The sequence below is a fragment of the Molothrus ater genome, chromosome 1, assembly GCF_012460135.2.
Source record: "Molothrus ater isolate BHLD 08-10-18 breed brown headed cowbird chromosome 1, BPBGC_Mater_1.1, whole genome shotgun sequence".
In the NCBI taxonomy this organism is placed as follows: Eukaryota; Metazoa; Chordata; class Aves; order Passeriformes; family Icteridae; genus Molothrus; species Molothrus ater.
The window spans coordinates 32490894-32508755 of NC_050478.2; the positions used below are offsets into that span (position 1 = coordinate 32490894).

Genomic DNA, 17862 nt, shown 5'->3' on the forward strand with positions numbered 1-17862 from the left:
GTATCATGAATTTATAATTTGTGGGAAGTTTTATGCATTCTACATAAAGATAGCTTTTATCTGACACTTCTTACTAGCTTGGAGTTCTCCTTATTTCACTTTTCATGACAAAGGTTACACACAGGCACAACGCTACTATGGCTTGATTTGCTAATATTGCAAATAAATATTTATCACAAAACCACTACAGCAGAATCAAAACCAAAAGAGTTAATTTATTGTACTATGCAAAGGCTTTCCAAAAGTTTAAATTCATGTAACTCAAATTTAAAACTGCATCTGTCTTGCTGTTGAAGGTCAGTTATCTAAACAGTATGTTCCATATCAATATTGTGCACTAAGAGATGATACTTACAATACCTGAAAATACAACATAATAGATTCTGATTTTTATTAAATTTTGAGAAGAAAATACTAAAAGGATTTGATAACAGAAAAAGCTTTTTCTTAGTATACCACTAACATAAGGCAATATTTAAAAACATAGCAACCAAATCAACATAAACATAAATAATATATAGACTATCCTCACTACACAAGAGCTAGGATATCCATTACTTTTTCTTCCTCACACTTAAAAAGCAGAGGTTAAAAGCATATATGTAGGTTTTTAAGCACAGCAGTTCACAAGACTAATTGTTTGAGTGGAAAGGCACAAGCATTGCATCAAAGCCTGCCAGGTCCAAAATTTTAGAAATGAGCCCTTGAGGTAAGGGAGGGGAAGAGAGGAGCAATGTGGAGATTGCTGTTATGAGAAGTACAGTCAAACACAGAGAGAAGTGACAGCAGGAAAGGCTGTCTTTGGGAGGGGGAAGCTAGAAGGAAGAGATAAGGATCCCCTACAGCAGAGCACCTCCTGTGAGTCCTGTGGCACACTGCCCACGCACTCAGCACCACAGTCCTTCCTGCTCAGCAAAGGACTGAAAGAAAAGCTGCTACCCACAGGTCTTCTATGCAACACCTCTGCCTTGGTATTAGCAGCAAGCTCAATTAAAGTATCACAGTTATCCTAATTATCACGGCTGAGCTGGGTTTCCTCTCCCAAACCACAACTGTTTGTAGAGCCTGACTGGGGTCTGCTCCTCGCTGTATACACAAGGAGGAACGGGGAGGGCTAGTGAGGATGCTGTGAGAGACATGAGGAAAAACGCTGCAAAGCAACTCAGGGATTTTTGAGTTTTCAGGGCTCTTCAGATGCTTGCTAATTGTTACTCCTACAGAAAATTCCTCTCCCGCCCCTGTGTGCCTGGGCACGTTGTCAGTACTCCGAATGCGTGTATTTATTATCTTGCTGCTGGACTACAGAAAATTAGCAGCTCGGTTTACAAGGGCGGTCAGACACCCTGGCCAGCCCAGGACCTGCATATTCTTTTCGAGAGAACCTTGCAGCCATGGGATGTGAGGCAGGGAGCGGGCCCAGCCGTGCCCCCGGGCCGGGCCGGGGCGATGCCGGCTGTGTGCGAGGCTGCCCGGCCGCGCTCACCACTTCCTCCCTCCCTGCTGAGCTCATGCAGGGGCTGTGGCTGCGCTCCGAGCTACCAGCTGACATTTCACTGCTTGTCAGCTTTGCCTTTCAATCCCAAGAGCTGGAAACACATGCACACGTTTTTATGTAGGAAGCTCTCCCTTCTGATGTAAACCCATTAGCCCCAAATTTAGGGTGCTAGAGCCAAGCCTGCAAAGTTCATGGGTCCTCTGCTAATCCAGAGAAGCAGACACCCTGGACACCCAGCCAGTGTTAGGAAGTCCTCAGGCCATGTACTGTGGTTGGCTCCACACAGAACTGTGAAAGCAGCCCTGAAAAGCAGCATCAGTGTATCTGCACAGAAGCATCTTTTTGGTCTGACCCGTGGCCCCTGCCATGGCCACATTCTACTGTCAGCTGTAGCTCTTCCAGTGTACAAGAACCAGCACTGGCTTAGAGATTCACATTGCAAGCAATTCTCCCCGGAAAAGTTAAGGCTTCAATTACATTACTAAGTTTCATAATCCTGAGAGAGATTAATGTTTATTTTAAAGCAGATAGGATGACAAATTGCAAGCTAAGCTGCAAGGGAGACAGAAGGTTGGAATTAGGAAATCATAGAATCATAGAACAGTTTGGATTGGAAGGGACCTTTAAAGGTCATCTTGTCCAACACCCCTGCAGCCAGCAGGGACATCTGCAGCTAGATCGAGTTGCTCAGAGTCCAGCCTGATCCTGAATGTTTCCAGGGATGGGATGTCCACCACATCTCTGAGCAATCAGTTCCTGTGCTTAACCACGATCATTATAAAGTTTCTTCCTTATATCTAGTCTCAATCACACTCTTTTACTGTAAACCATTATGCTTTGCCTTATCACTACAGGCCTTAGTAAAAAGTTTGTCTCCATATTTCCTACACTCCTGCTCTAACTGTACTGATAGCACTGCAGCTGCTGATTCCTGGAGAAAAATGTGGAATTACCATCAGCTCAGGTTTTTAAGAAGAGTTTGGGCATATTTGACCCTGCTCAGAGAGAGATACAAAGAATTGAGTGATGTCTCTTTATGGTTAGCTTTCAGAGCTTCTGGGCTTTTATCTGTGATGCTTATTCTCTCCTCTCAAAGCAGTGAGTTAGAGACTGAATATTTTAAGACTTAAGTGAAATTAAATTACAGTGCTATAAAATGCTTTTAGAAAAAGTATGGGAACACTGCTAATGGGAACATAAATATTCTTAAATAGGACAATATATCTAAAAAATATCTCAAATATTTGAAGCAAAATCCAAAGTGAACGTGAGCTAGGTCATTATTTTTGTTGCCTTTTCTGAGAGATTATAGCTAAGTTTGTCTCCTGCTTTTATAGTTAATAGCTATATCTTCACAGTTCTTTAAATGTTACTGTAGGGGTTTTTTACAGTTTGCTTTCACTGTTAACTTTGATAATATAACATCATACATTTCCCGAGGATAAAAGAAATACTTTTTTTTCCCATTTTCTTTGACAGTGCCCAGATGAGGTGATAACTTACAAACAAGTGCATTCTTTGCAACCCTTTCATTACCCCATTTATTTTACTAGAACCTTATGAGGCTTTTCTGCTATTTTTGCTTACTCAGAACAGCCAGACAGATGACTGTTCTTGTTCTGTCAAAAGCATCAGTTGCTTTGTTTTTTTAAATACATTGTTCTCCTGCCAGCAGAGAGCCTTTCCACTTGGTCAAGGACAAAATTCCAGCCAACATTTTTTTTAAGAATGTGAACAATGACAAAAATCTTGCCAATAAGAATTGCTTTCCTCTTAATGTTGAGAGGTCACAAATTTGTTTTAGTTATCTGGCCATTTCCCCTAGAATTTATGTTAGTCACAGGGAACTTACTTCAGTCTCAAAGACTGGAGTAAGGAGGAGAAGCAGACTCTTAAGTTAATCAAGCCGTTAGTGCTCTGCTTTCTTGCTTTCTGCTTCCCCAAAGCCTGCCATTTTAAAAACTAAAATCTCATTATTCATAGGGCTATTATCTAGACAAAAGAGAACATTCAAATTATGTACTTATTATTTGATGTAGCTGCACCCTGTTGATTTTTAGAAAGTCACATTTCAGCTCAGCAGCTTGTTTCACTCAGCTCAGCTTGTGCTCTATTTTATCTGACGACATCTTACATATTGTCAGTCTGTCATGAAGAACACAGACGTAGCAGTGGCTAAAATTAGAAAGGGACAACATCACTAAATACATATCACACGTTCAAACAAAACTGTTGGGACTTCCACTTCTCCAAGGTGGAGAAAGGGGTCTGATATTTTTTCTAATCCTGAACTTCATGACCTTTGTGAGAAAATCAGATCAGCTATTGAACAATAGTTAACATCTTTTCAATAATTCCATATATGTTCAATATGTTTTTCAAATTATATAGATGTGTTTGTTGGAGCCTTGCAGCCCTTGTGCAGGTAAAACTGCCAGTGACTGACTTGTCTTTTGGCTTTTCTGGGGATTTGTTCTCTGTTGGAGAGATTAAAATTATACCTGGTAATAATACAGGGTTGTGGATTTACTCCCTGCTCAGCGACCCACTGAGGCAGCTACAAACCTTACAACTGGCTGGGCACCCAGCAGCTCAGGTGGTGACAGCTGGGGAGAGATTCACTAGTGGTAAAAATGAAATAGGAGGATCCGGGTTTTCCTTGCAGAAATTATTTCTAGAGGATTAGGGCAGGGAGGGGGGAAGTAGAACAGAAAGGATATGATGGCTTTGAGCAGGACAGGTAACTGTATGCACACAAGAAATTGTATGGTTATGGAAAAAACCATAAAGTCAAAGAATTGACAAACCGAGTATTGCATGTGCATTTCTTCCCATATACATCTCTACTTATAACCATCTTCAGAGCACATAGACACCACTGCCATGGACCATGGCCTGGTGTTTTACTAGTCAACATGTTTCTCTTTATAGAAAGGAAAAGCTCTCCAGAAATGCAAGGCTTTGAGAGAATTACCTTGTTTTGACAGAAACAAAGTCTATTGCTGCAAAGCTTTCTTGCTGCCTTGGCAAAGGAGATCTCGTTCCCAGTATCCCTGGCAGTATTCTCCATTGCCACGATGACATCTACTGGAAGGGATAGGGCTGAGCAAGGATTTTGCTGTCCGAGTGTGAATGAAGGCTTCTAACATCAGCAGGGTTGGTGTAATTTCACTTACTGGGAACTGCTACAGTATTGAAACGTGTGAAGAGCAACATGACAATGTTTGTGTTCTAGATATTTTAAATTGCAACTCCCTCAAGAGACACATGAGAAAAAAGGATTAGAAGAAACAATTCAAACCTCATCTAATACGGGTAAATAAAACTGTCTTGTCCAGAAAATTTTAGTTATTATTATATGAAAATTTTAGTTATTATTATATGAAAAGAAATTTGTTAAATATCTCTTGAAAGATTCAAATATTAACTGTAATTATTATATGAAAAGATATTTGTTAAATATCTCTTGAAAGATTCAGATATTAACTGTAAAATAATATGTATTATTGTGCACTCCAAAGATATCCTAACCTGAAGCACAGGTTTGTTAAAAGAAAGGAGATATTAAAAAGCAGTTATGCAAAACAGTACAAACTAAAAAGAAAATATATGCAATGCTTTGCATATGATGTTTTTTGTTTTCTCCACAATAAAAATACCAGATGTTGGCTAGAAAAAATAGTGTATAGTCTTGCTACATTTTCACTTCATATTTGCAAATGCAAATAGATCTTCACAATAACTGAAAGGGAGTTACTCAGGAGAGTAACTGAAAAGGAGAATGAATATGTTTTCTGAAGCATCATGTCTAACTCCTTTTGTTGGAAATGAGTTTCTGCAATTTGTTTGAATGAAACTGAAGTCACTACTAATTGTAGATGTTTTTTCAAAATAAAATTTTGCAGGAAGCACACTTATTTTCCTTTAAGCCCATTTCACTGCCAGACTATGGCTGCACCTTGGCTGCCTCCTTCCAGCCTCCAGAGGTCCACCACCTGCAAGAGGGGTGGCATGTGCCAAGTCATTCTGTTGTCCTTTTGTTCACTCTGTTCTGTTCCTTTTCTATGGCCAGGAGCAGAGAATAATGATGTGGGGCAAATGCTGTGTGAGAGCAGGTGGTGTCTGCAGGCTCAGCCTGTCTGGAATGGAGAGGCTGTGTGGGGATTCTGGCTCTTGCTTCTGAGTAGGTTTATGGAGGAATTTCCCGGGAAAGGAGTGCACACAACAAGCCAGATTTTGCCATGAAACCAAAGCAAACAAAACCATTCCTGATCAAATAAATTTTCAAATAAATAACCCAAATCCTCCTGATCAAATCAACTTGCAAATAAGTCTGTACAAACACAGATTCACTGTAAAAGAGGGCTTTAATTAACAAAAGAGTTTGTTTGCCTCCTGGAGCTCCCGTTGCTTTTCTTGTGCAGGAAGAGAAACAGTAATGGGTGCCTGCAGATGAGAGGGTAGTCTGAAATTAATGAATTCTTCGGAAAAATCACTATATACAAAATGAGAACATATTTTCCACATGAAAAAAATTCACTTTAATAAGGGTGAGAGGTGAGGACAGAAGAATACCATTAAGGAATCGCTTTTGTGGAAGCAAGAAGAGAAAAAATGTGACTGGAGTATCACAAGAGTCTTTGACAGCAAGGCCTTGAATCTTAAATTTGGCCATACTTAAAGAGACACTGAAAGCTTCAAATGGCAAAATTAGATCTTGGTAGTGACAACAGTGTGAGATAATGCAGGATAAACTGGGATGAAGCAGTGTCTGTGACCAGCAGGCCAGCAAGGGACAGCACCATGTATGATACGTGCTGAGCAGTTGCTTGGTCTACAAATGGGTAGGAATCCTGATGTGCCCTTTATCAAACTTCCTGAGCACGCCTGTCCTGCACTTCAACTTGTCTAGAAATCAGAAACACATTGGCTAAGTAATTTGGCAGCAGACAACTGCTGCTAAAAGCAGCCATCTACTGCCAAAGGTATTAGGGTTGGCAGGCTGGGAATGTGCTGTCAGTGCCTGGCAGCTTAGGAACCTGTCACAAGCTGAAAAAAACCCAGTAAATACTCTACCTCTACCAAAAAGATAAGATACTTCTAAAGATTTTACAAAAGGCTTTTTCAAACTACTCCACTTAATGGGCAATGATGTTAAATCACACTTCTAGGAAACACTAGTGCATTTTCTTTGAAGGATATCACCCACACAGCTGGAGGAATAGTTACAAGAACTACTAGTACATGCAACTAACGGGCTCATTCATAAAATGCTACCCTTAGGAGGATTATACATATCAAAAAGGAGAAGACAGCAAAAGGTAAAATCAAAAATATGGAGTAGGAAAAAGACATAAAGGGAAGAATGTAGATCTTTCTTTCTTTCTTTCTTTCTTTCTTTCTTTCTTTCTTTCTTTCTTTCTTTCTTTCTTTCTTTCTTTCTTTCTTTCTTTCTTTCTTTCTTTCTTTCTTTCTTTCTTTCTTTCTTTCTTTCTTTCTTTCTTTCTTTCTTTCTTTCTTTCTTTCTTTCTTTCTTTCTTTCTTTCTTTCTTTCTTTCTTTCTTTCTTTCTTTCTTTCTTTCTTTCTTTCTTCTTTCTTTCCTTCTTTCTTTTTCTTACCACATCCCAAGCCTTTAGTTATCATCTTTTTTTGTGTGTGTGATGAAATATCACAATGCTTCTTCTTCCTGCTGGGGTCCTGTCTACACTTCCAGACTATCAGTTTCAACTATCTTAGTCCTTCCCACATGACTGTGCTTCTATTTTCTCCAATGCCAATGACAGAGGTAATGAATGCCCAGCTTAAATACAGGTCTATTACTTACACATGAAAGACAAAAATATCTCTAAAACTGTGAAACTGTCCACATGTACAACTGGCAGGTGTCACCATCATATTTTCTGAAAAATCCCTTTGCCAGGATTTCTCTCCTGGGAAGCTGAGAATCCTTAGAGAAAAAAGAAAAGAATATTATCTCATTTGCTTCTCCTATGTTTTGCTGCTTTGGAATGTGGTTGGAGATTGCTTATCCAACGTGTGAATTGTTTTTACTCAATGACCAATCATGGTCCAGCTGTGTCAGGACTCTGGAGAGAGTCACAGGTTTTTCATTAGTGTCTTGTTAAGCCTTCTGTAAATATCCTTTCTCTATTCTTTAGTATAGTTTTAGTATAGCATTCTTTAATTTAATATAATATCATAAAATAATAAATTAGCCTTCTAAGAACATGGAGTCAGATTCATCATTTCCTTCCTGCCATGAGGGACCCTGAAAATACCACAGGCAGGCTTGCTGTTCTCCTGGCCAGGGAGGCTGTGTTGAGGGAGAATGCCTGAGCATTCTCACACCATTCAAGGAGCTGCACACACAAGACCCAACACTTTAACTGAGAGGACTGGAGCTCCTTGACAGAGGGCAGCTCCAGTGAGCCAATGGATGATCCCTTTTGACTCCTTGTTCCCATACACATTCATTCTCGGGTTGTGTTTCCTTCTCCTTCTCCTTCAACCTTAGGTTTCCTGCAGCAGAGTTTTGGCTTTGGATTTTTTTAAGAATAAAAAATTTATTAGAGTGATACAGCAGCAGAGTCAGCTCAATCTGGGTGTCTCCAGAGAGGGACTGCAAACAAAGGCATCCCTGGGCAATTACACCCTTATGATTTATGCACCCATGCCTCATGTGCCCTGCACGGGACTTTTCAGTTCAATGGTGATTTGTGATCTGGGGTGTTCTAAAACCATATGGGATTCTTTCTTCATCTCCACACAGGCAGGCCATTAACTCTTCTTATTTCCCCCAGTTGCATCTTCTGCTGCCAACTGTATTCTCTTTCTCTTCTGGTTTGTGCTTCTTGTGCACCTGCTCACCAATAGACCATGGCAAACTAAAAAAGTCCAAGACCTAGGAAAAACATTAATAAGCAAAAATGAAATCACCAGTGTGATATCAATATTATTCTCATACTGAATCCCAAACACAGCACTGTACAGACTACTAGGAAAATTAGTAGGAAAACAAATTTATTCCAGCCAAAAGCATAGATGTCAGTGAAAGTTCACAGCTTGTGGCTTAAAGCTTCAGCAAATCCAGTTACTCATGCTAAGAAAGTAAAACTAAGCAAAGAGCATACTAAATCGTACAACATTTTAACTCTAATTGACTCATTCTATTTAAAAATTACTTATTTAATCTAAACAACTAACATCTCTCAACAGTTGGATATATTTAAATTCTCTTTGCAATCTCTCTCCTTCAGTTTGTCTCCACAGGGAATCTCTGAAAGGTTATCTTCCCCTCCTGTGTCTTCTCAAAGGGTTTATAAGTCTTTCAACTCCTTTTGATATTCAAGGTCTCAGACTGAAGTTTGTTTCTCCTTGGAGATTGTGTGTCATGTCCCTGAATCCTGCTAGTTTCACTCATTATCTTTTCAGTGTAGGCTTGTCTCTTCTTGTGTGGGAACAATTACATGTTCTTTGTTTGCTCTTCCCACAGCCTCAGGCTAAGATGAAGATGAGACATTCAGAATCCATCCTGTAAATGCAGTGTTTTCCCTCAGCGATTCAGATCTGGATCTTTCACCACATCATTGCATCTCAGTGCTAATAATTTTATTACATACCCTCATTTTTTTTTCAGTAACCCATTGTAAGCATCCCAAACTGCTGTCATTCACACTGCTTGGATCAAAGGCCAGTCTAAATGTGACTCTGCACAAAGAATATCATCAATGGACCCTTGTTGCTGATGTTGCATTATGCGCATGTCAGCAGCTGAAAGTCCTCCTTAGAAATCTGGAAATACTTCACTTAAATGAAGGTTAGAACTGTGAGCATTCTTGCATTGCCAGAGTCTCTTAACTTGTACAGAAGTCCATACAGAAACTCATTTTGACTAAATTATAAGCAGCCATATTTTCATTTTCCCTGAAAAATCCTGTTTACTTATCCGTCATTTCAACACTGAGAATACAAACTCCTGAGAAAGATGAAAGTTCAGTGGGAAGAACTGGAGTGCAACTCCCATGCAGCTGCCCTGATTAGGGAATGGGATCAGCACAATCTAATCTAATCTAATGTAGACACAGCCTATTGGAAGTAATTTCTTGTCCCAAAGGTCAAACAACCTGCTCCACTGTGATTCAGACACAGCAGTGTTGTTCTGGAAACTGGTGCTGAAGCCAGTGGAGATCATTATGCCCTTCCAGCACTTTCTCCATTCCCATGTGGAGTTTCCCTTCTTCTGAAGAAAACAGAAAAAATCAGTCCTTGCAATCAGCAGTGACTGCTCTGAAACTCCAACTCCTGCAGTGCTGGTTCCCTGCTTCACTCTAGATTAGTGCATCTCAGGGTCAATGGGGCTAATGTTTTAGACACTTGGTAAGATCAAGCCATAGTGACTGCCACTTGTAAAATTAAGACCATTTTGAGCAGCCCTTTGAACATTACAGTCATGCTTCTTGCTGGCCATGTAGCACCTGCACTTGTCTGCTATGCTCCATAGATCCAGCATTGGGATATCATGTTTATTGGGCCCTTGAGATCAGAAGTGTTATTTCTCCTCTTACAATCTCATGCTTGTCCATGGTGTAGCCAGTTCATCCAGCCAGACTCCAATCTGCTTTGTAGAGAACTGCAAGAATCACTTACAGGAGCAGCTGCTTGACAGCACACTCCTGCACTACACAGAACAGGAAAAAACATATCCATCTAAAGAAAAACTGAGGAGAATTTTTGATAGATGGAAATTAAATTGAAATTCATCCAAAGACCCACCGTGAGCTGGACTCTCTGTTTTCCTAAGTGGATACAGCTCTGCTGACGTCAGTGGATTTGCAGCTGTTCACAACAACATGAATTTGGCCTTGGATCTAACAATCTTATTGTTTTCAGGGAGGAGAGAGAAGGATTGTTTGTTTCAGATAAAACTGGGTCAGTGATTGTGTCATAGCCCTGCTCACTGCCCGCTGGAAACCAGTAAAGCCTCTATTATATCCCAGTAGCACCGGGGAGACACTAACACACTGCCACAACTGAATAAGGGCGATATCATAAGTCAGTGTGTATCAGGCACTGACTTTTACATACCCATAAAGACTTTTATTAATTTCCTTGAATTTCAGATGATTTTATAAAGGGATAATACACTACTGAAAGCAGCCATACCATTCCCATCATCCATGCAGCACATACCCGGCACAATCTGGGCTTGGATACAGACAGATTACTGCATCCTGCAACCTCCTGTCTAGTGAGTCTTTCAACCCTCTCTTGGTCACCTCCTGTGTCAGCCCCCAGCTCTCTGTGCCAAGGATCAGGTCCAGCATGTGCTAGCTGCATAATCTTGGCTCGTGCTTTTGAGAGAATTGTGGGGTTGTGAACAAAAACGGTGAGAAAGTTCAGGCAAAAGGAAGGGGAAATTACAGGTAAAGTCGCTGAATAAGGGTAAAAAAGAGGTCCAAGAAAATCCAAGAGGAAGAAGACTAAAAAGGAAAGGCATAAAATATTACAGGCAGGGAAATATAGAGGTACCACTGTCACTGGAGGACTCAGTGAGACATGGCAATCTAGCCACCCTCGTGATTGCTCCAGAAAGCAACTGACTGCAGAGCAGCTTCTTTTAATTACCATTAATTGTTTCTTTCAAAGCCAGCTTCTTCCTACCCACAAAACAAATGTGCAGTCAAATGAACATGACAAATACATCAGTGTTGTTATAAGATGATTTCTCAAAGCTAGTTGCTCCCACTAGCACATGCATTATCAACACCAATGATCCCTACTCCTCCAGCAGTCATTCAGCATCCACGCTACTCCCAGGCTCTCAAGGTCCCTCACCTCTGTCCTATGGAAAACCTCCAAAAACCTCAGCCTGATGAGTGACTGGACAGAGAAGAGTTGGAGGGGCAAGGTATTTCATTTTCTTCAGGTACATGCTGAAATGACAGAACTTGCCTGTGTAGTGCCTTCACTTTGCTAACTAACCAGTGTTTTCTGGGTTTCCTTCTAGAGCCCTTATTCACCCTGGGAACTGTCAATTCCCAAGAAAGCAAATGAAGTTCAGCTCACTCTTGTGCTAGCCCCACATGGCACAGGCATGTTAGCCCAGGAACGTGAGACCAACAGGACCTACTCCAGCAGTAGGATGGAACAGCAGGAATAACAAGAAAGCTTTACCACTGTACAGGGTCCGGCTGACTGTAGGATGGGGTGCACAGTCCTTCAGCTGATGCATCAGGTCACACAAAAGAGTCTTCCTCCTTGTGGGCAAGGTGTGCCCTTGTTTCTATTTCGTGAGGCCCTCTATCCCTCACCTGCAACTAACAGGCTCTAGCATATACTTACCTCTTCTCAAAGCTTTTTTTTCTTGCATTAGTTCTCATACTATTCAGAGTGGGAGAACTCAAAATTAGAGCCAAGGGTTTGAGACAGACAGCAAGCATTAAGCCCACGTATCACTGGGAATTTGCGAAAATCTATTTTATAATAGTATTTTCATAACGCAGAAATGTACACAAAAAAAGAACAATCTGCACAAGTTTGTGAGTGTTATCTTACCTGCCAAATCCACAGATGAGTTCTTCATCTGCCCTAAGGTTCCCACATTAACCCTCAGAAAGTATTTTTTACATTCAGACATTCAAATAAGTTTTTAACAAGGAGTAAAAATTTTATGAGTCTTAAATGATCACAGGCTAATACTTCTTAACATAATCCAGAATAAACTATCACTGAAATGGCATTTTAATCTTCATGTGATGTTATTCTAGCTTTTAGCATTAACAACTCGACATTAATTCTTACTGTCATTAAAAAAAACAGATTTTTTTCTAAGGCCGTTGGGCAATTGTGTGAGTAACATAATACTGTTTATAATTGGATATTTTAGATGAATGTACACAGCCTTGTTCCAAAGGAGGTGCCTCAGTTGTAGGTCTCCTGAGGATGACTCACACATTGTTTCCTTGAAGGCATCCTCTTCCAGACAGCATTTGGAGTGGAAAAATATGATTTGTTTAAAAATATATATACACAACTGTCATTTATATCATATATATTTATATCATTTATATTTGTGTTTATAATATGTACAACTATTGTTGAGGCATAGAGGCTGTGAGGTCGTTTAAGCAATGGTAGAATTCAACATGACTATGAAGACAGTTTTGTCATTTCCTCTTTTGTTGCTATTCAAAAATTTACATTTGTGCCCTGCTAAGAGCTTTCCTTATATGAGACCAATCTTTTCTTCTCCTTTTTTTGGTCTGTGAACAAGAAGTAGTTAATTGACTTATTCAAGAAGAAGGGCCTGAGGAATACCCCTTGTTCACCCTGGGAAATCTGTAAAAAGTTGTGCATTGGAACTGCTAACGCCAACTTTTCTGTTTTCCAGCCCTTCCTTGGTAGGTGAGATGGCATAAACTTTGCTCAACTGTTAGTGTTACACTCCTTTTCTGTACCTCAGTTTAGCTGTGGATAAAGCTCACAGAGACAATCTCAGATAAACCCAGTCCTTGGTGTCACTCTTCCTACATTGCCCTGTATGTTCCTATAGAAAAAAAAAAAAGATACTAAGTTATAAATTTATGTTGCAAATAGACACACTTAAAGAGTTCATTTACAGATTTTTACTGGCAGGTCAGATAATGTTTATTATTTGGCTGAAAATTGATCTGTGAACTGATGGAACCCTTGTTGTGGAAGACTGAGGTTCTCTGTAGCACAAGACAGCAGTTTTACCCATGGGTTTGCACTTTGGCACAAACAGTTCCACCACTGTCTGACCCAGTTTCCAGCATGGAGGTTAACCTACTGAGAGCTTAGACAAGTTCAGACACTTAAGCACATACTGCCTGAATTCCCCTACTTAGCAAGAGGATTATTAACACTGAGAGCCATCCCCAAGAGGGGCTATTTAGGTGTAAATAATCTTTCCTGCTAGGTTTCTCCTAAGAGAAGAGACTAGTTCTCAAAAGGAGAGCACAGCTCTTGGTAGGGATTGTTAGAACATGCTGAAGGGCAGAACATGCTGGAAGAAGACATGGCAATATCCTATTTTATGTTGTCTCTTTGAGGTTATGGTATTTTAAACTCACTAAAAAGAATGTATGTTTCAGTGTTTATCAAACTGATGCCCAAGAACTTAAAGCAATAAAATCAAGGTCACTTTTTTTAATAATTGCCCTGTACATTTAGGGTTTTTTTTCCCTGTGCTTTTTGTGACCTTGTTACAAAAATCTCCTTTGCTAGGGTTGCTTGCTTTTCCCTCTCATGGGCAAGGAAGTCTAGGCCATTTTGCAGTATCCAGAAATGCAGGTTCAGGCTCTGCAGTCCCAGCCCCTGGCAAGCTCCCATGCATCACAGAGGGCAGGAGTCTGTGCTACAAAGAGACAGAAAAACTAACCCCAAATCCTTATACTTCACAAGAGGGCTTGCTATGTTCAGCTGCTCTACTGCTATGTTGGTACAACCCTTGCTACAGTAGTTACTGAACTGGCTTTAGGACACATCAAATATTGGTTTTTCCCTTGACAAAGGGACAAAGAAGTGGGCTAGTTTAGAAGCATTACAAACAGCCTAAGTATTTACTGTTCTTCAGAGCAGAAAATCTAAATGAAGGAAAAGGTCTGGAATTTGGTTTGCCAAGTGACACCAAAGGCCAGGAAATACATTTATTTCCAGGAGATGTTAATGACTTTGTGTAACACCTCTTGTGGCAGAATTACCCACTGGCTGGGGTCAGACAAACAGCAATTCAGGGAATCCTCTGCTTTCCGTGCCTTGTTTATTTTATCTGTTCCTGAAAGGAGATTGTTTCCAGAGTTTTCATTTGTCACAGTTACTGCCTTTGGCTGGCTCTGGCGATAAATCATCCCACAATAATCTAAAATGGAAATGCTGGCATGGAAGAGGACAGCTGCCTGACAGAAGGCACGTCCCATCCTGGCTGCCAGGCCAAAGCAGCCCAGCACATCCCCAGCCTGACCAGTGAAGTACAGAGCAGCTCTATTACTACAGCAGTACAAATAAACAGCATTCAATTCAGCTGGGGAGAATGCAGGAGGCACACTTTCAAAACCAAAACCAAGAACTTCTCTCATCCAAGCTGTTGCAGCTGTGAGGACCCAGGCAGGCTTCAGAGCCCTGACCACCTTGGCCCAGGACTCCTGCTGGCTGCCCAGGACTGCTGCTCCTTGTCACCTCAGCTCCTTGTCACCCTTGAGCCAAGAATGACACAAGAACAGACAAGAGACCCAAATGCAAGAGGAGAAAAGAAGGCTTTGCTACAAAAGATTCTTCAGTTTATATGAATACATTCCACTTGATTAGCTAGTTAATAAAAAACATACTTCTCACACACCATCCTTGAGAACGGGAAAACAAGGTGGAAAAACACCACCTGCAGATTGTTTGTACTAACAAGGTATCACATTCTACAACTCCCTAAAATTCTCACAAGCCACTGTGAGAAACAATTGTCATTTCTCTCTCCCTGACCAGACTGGCATCCACAGCTCCTCTGATGGCCTCAGGATCATCGGCTGCTCCTGTCACAGCGCTGGCTCTGCTCAGATGTGGGGGAAGGCACCCTGCCCAAGGAGGCATTCACGTGTCAGGATGGGGTCTCCTCCACTGCTGGCTCCCTCCTGGGGCAGCCCTGCTCTTCCTGCTCCCTGGCACAAATGTGCTGCTTTCAGATAAGCATTACTTGCTTGGGTGAACAAGCAGCAAAAATTACACAGAAAACACTGCAGCTACACAGAGTGAAAAGTGCCAGTTGTGGCTTCAATTGTAAATTATTTCATGGTCCAAGTTTTCAAATTAATCTTAATTTTAAGACCTTAATCTTTAATGCAAAAAGGAGAAAAAAAGCCCACACCTACCTTACATCATGAATGAACAAATAAACTATAAATCCATTTTGGTCTCTCTTCTCTTTGCCTGTAAAGTTTAATGCAACTGATGCATCTGTCAGAACAGAACATTTGGGATGCCAGGCATTATTGTAGGCCACAGTTCACATCACGGTAAGAAAACAAGAGTTTTCCTTTCATTAGCACTGAAGGCACAAGTCTAAAACTTGAGAGAAAGAAAAAAGGGAAGAATTTTATTAAAAAAAAGAGAAACAAAGCCATGTGAAAATGGTACTTGGGTTCTAGAAACAAGTAGTGAGAAAGCCTCCATTCAAAACATTAAAACAACTCTCCAAGGAAAGAAATCATGACCTCTGGTAAACTGTAGATGAAAGAGTACCTTGGAAATACTTCAAACATGAAGAAACTGTTCAGACTAAATTCCCCTTGTGCTCTGGCACAGCTTGGTGGGACAAGACATCCTCGCTCAATAGAAGCCACTGGCACCCAGTAAGACCAAGCTCCTGGGAAGACCAGCAGTTAAGAATGAACTGGTCAGAACTGGAATATTGATTTCAGGCAGTCTGAATTCTCCCACTGCTCATGGGAGTACAAGGAAATAAACCTTTGATCTTCTTAACGTACACAGTAAGGCTCCCTGGCTAATGTGGTGATAAGCTCATTTTCTCCTTGAAGTTTATGTCTCTTGTAAGCATCAAGGCTAAGACTTGTCCTGGCACTCCTTCTGGCATAACACAGTTTAAATTCCTTTATGTAGCTGGATGGAAAAAAAAAAGACTGCTCTGGAATAAAAAGAGAACAGCCCTGAGGTTGCTTTTGTAAAAAAGAATAAGTATCTGGGATGGGCTAAGATTAAAAGAATAAGAAACATTGCAATTTGGGAAGTATCTTGCCACTGTGTTAGAAATATACCTGAGACTCTCATGCAGTTCACTTCAAAAAGTTAAACCTTCTGACAATCCCTAATTTAATACTGTCTCTAACAAGTGTCTATTTTCTTCTTTGATGTCCTATTTCCACTAATCCAGTAAAGTCTCATCTGAGCATTTGTCATTGATATTTTTGCTCTCTGCTGTGACAAGTTAGTTTGTATTTCTCTAATCCACTGAATACAAATCGATGCCAAACTGAAAATAACTGGTTTTAAAAGCAGTGTCTGCTAAATTCATAATTTGGGCCTCATCTGGGCAATCTTTCTTTCATGCCAAATATGCCAGCTCCTCTTCATGCACTGAATGAAGCCTGTTACCCATCCCAAGTCCCAGGTTTCAGTTTGGTTTCACTCTTCACCGGGGCTGCTGGCTGTGCCCGTGACAGCAGCACTGCTCGTACCCGCCGGCCAGCCACGCCAGGGGAGCTGAGCGCACCCCACCTGCCACCAGAGCTGACCAGAGGCATCTGAGGCTGGCACTACTGCCAGAAATAAGATCATAGCGCTGCTAAGTGCCACATCAGAATGAAATCTTTCAGAGAGCACCACTGTGCTTTTCTGATGCAAGGTGACTTGGCACGGGAAGAGGGATTCCTCCTGATCTCTGTGAGAGGAGTGCAGGGTTCTCTTGGCAGCTTCTTCAGGGCAAAAGTGGGACTGCAAGTTGTTATGAGATATTCTCTCTATGCAGCACAACCCTGCCATCCTCACTCACATTCCTACTAGGACCCACAATTTTCCTCATCTTCCCCAGATCTCAAACACATACACTTTGCCCACAAAAGGCAGAGGCACTACAGGCAAGACAATGGGAAAGGAAAGGAGAGGCCTTGCAAGCAGTGCTGCTTCATCTGAATGAAGAAAAGGCATGTGGAGATGGGTTACCAGCCACAGGCTCAAGGGAGAAGACACAAAACTGCAACAATGACAGATGAATTCATAGTGTGCCTGCAGATTCCATACAAAGTCGTATCATTATGACATAATTGATGTCCAGGTGTCAGAAAGATAAATTACTTGTGGGTAGAATTGCCTTGTTAAAGTTTAGAGCTTGAGATGCTTTAATGATCTCAGACCTAGGGGGACGTTAACAAAGCCTGAGGGAGAAGGATTCACCACTGATAATGGGCACAAAGAATGCAGAATTTACAGGCCACTAGGACATTTGTCAGAACCCCCAAGATAAGGGAGAAACTAACAAAACCAACTCAGCAACTGTGCTGAAATCAGCTCTGACTGGGTAAAAGGTCATTTCAGCAGGAGGCGATCTGCCACCACTGACCCAAGATACCCACAAACCAAAAGAAATGGAAAACTGGGCATGCAGACTAATTAGGATGAGAAGTGAGGGAAGTCTTAACCATAAAAGAAGGAACACTAATTAATAAAAGAATGAGATAACTTGTAGCCAATGAATGCTAATTCCTTCATTTGCTAAAATGTATAAATAGCGAAAAGTTTTCCTAATCCTAGTGCTGGCTTTGGGGATTTCCCACCCAGCACCCCTTTCTGCACAGAAGTGTCAATAAATTGACTCTCTGTATGGACTGGCCTCTTTCACAAT

The 17862-nt window shown here is 41.0% G+C and overlaps 1 long non-coding RNA gene across 1 annotated transcript; it reads right to left on the reverse strand.

Moving 5' to 3' along the window:
• Positions 1-8169: 8169 nt before the first annotated feature.
• Positions 8170-15457, reverse strand: LOC118684373 (uncharacterized). The gene is made up of 3 exons (XR_004979827.1): positions 15377-15457; positions 12953-13041; positions 8170-8397 (listed from the first exon to the last, which is right to left on the reverse strand). It is a non-coding gene; the product is annotated as an uncharacterized LOC118684373 (long non-coding RNA).
• Positions 15458-17862: the final 2405 nt, after the last annotated feature.